Genomic DNA, 1269 nt, shown 5'->3' on the forward strand with positions numbered 1-1269 from the left:
CCATTCGCCACCGGCATAGTCTGTTCACAGCTTGCAGCGAGTCGACACCACCCCGTGGTCCAGACGGAAGCAAACTCGCACGATGGATCTGCCTCGCACATACTCTGACACGCCACCGTAGCATCAGTTCCCCCGACATTACCAGCGAAGGTGGGCTCGTCCATACACACTTGACCAACAGCAAGCGATATGCGTTTGCGGCATGATCGCGACGGAGGCGACGACGGTGAGGGTGGCGAGGGCGGAGGCGAATTGGAAGGCGAAGCTCGGTCTCCCGACCAGACGAGATCGTTGTCGTGCCCGCAGCCAGTTCCCTTGCTGCAATCGTCCAGCAGCTCCCCGGAGGTGCACAGGCGTCCGCCGGCGGCCGCGCAAAGTGCTTCGGCTTTCAGCAGCGTCATGTCGCCAGGGCAGTCACCCATCCCTCCGCCCTCTGACCCCGCCCAGACTGAGCAATCCTTGTTTTTGCGCCACGGTGGGTCCTTTTCCAAGTCCGAGCAGCAGCGCACCGGGTGCAGCTCGGCCGGGTCCGCCCACCGCGGACTCTCCGAGCACCTCCCTTGCCGTCCGCACTCGACCCACGCCTGCTGGTTGAGCCCCGAGCACTGCGTGCAGCCTCCGCACGTTTTCCAGTTGCAGAGCACATCCCAGCCCTGTGTCCTTCGGGCGCACGTTTCCTTGCAGATGGGTGGTGGTGACGCCGCCGGAGGAGGAGGTGGGGACGGCGGATTGGGGCTCGCAGAGCTCGCGGCACATAATTCACAGGCTCCGCAAATGTTCCAGCTGCAGATGGCGTCCAGGCGGTGCGTCGTGCTGCCGCACCATGGCCTGCACTTGAGCTCCGGCGGCGGCGGCGGACTTGGAGCCGAAGTGACGCTCAGGGCTACCAAGGCAATGGCGGTCACCTGGGCAGTCCTGGCAGAGCGCGGCGGTGCCATTACGCGCTACCTATCAGTGAGAGGTGCGACACGATTCGTCCACTCATTGAAACGAATGAGCGATCGTCCGCTCAATGAGTTGTAGTTGCGCCTTTTTCCATTCGCCACCGGACCGTCATGAGCACTTGAGTCCTGTAACAAGCGGGATCCGGGATGTCTGGAACTGGATTCACCGAGACAGCATCCCGTGGCGTCACCTCCGGGTCATTCACATTCTGGAGCGGTTTGTATTTGCCCCCAGCTCTTCGACATACGACATTGCAAAAATCTCTCTCTAGTGTCTAGATAAGTGGCAAATGCACTGATTCCGAAACAAACGGTATTGCTAAAA

The sequence above is a fragment of the Emiliania huxleyi genome (assembly GCF_000372725.1).
Source record: "Emiliania huxleyi CCMP1516 chromosome Unknown EMIHUscaffold_211, whole genome shotgun sequence".
Lineage (NCBI taxonomy): Eukaryota > Haptophyta > Isochrysidales > Noelaerhabdaceae > Emiliania > Emiliania huxleyi.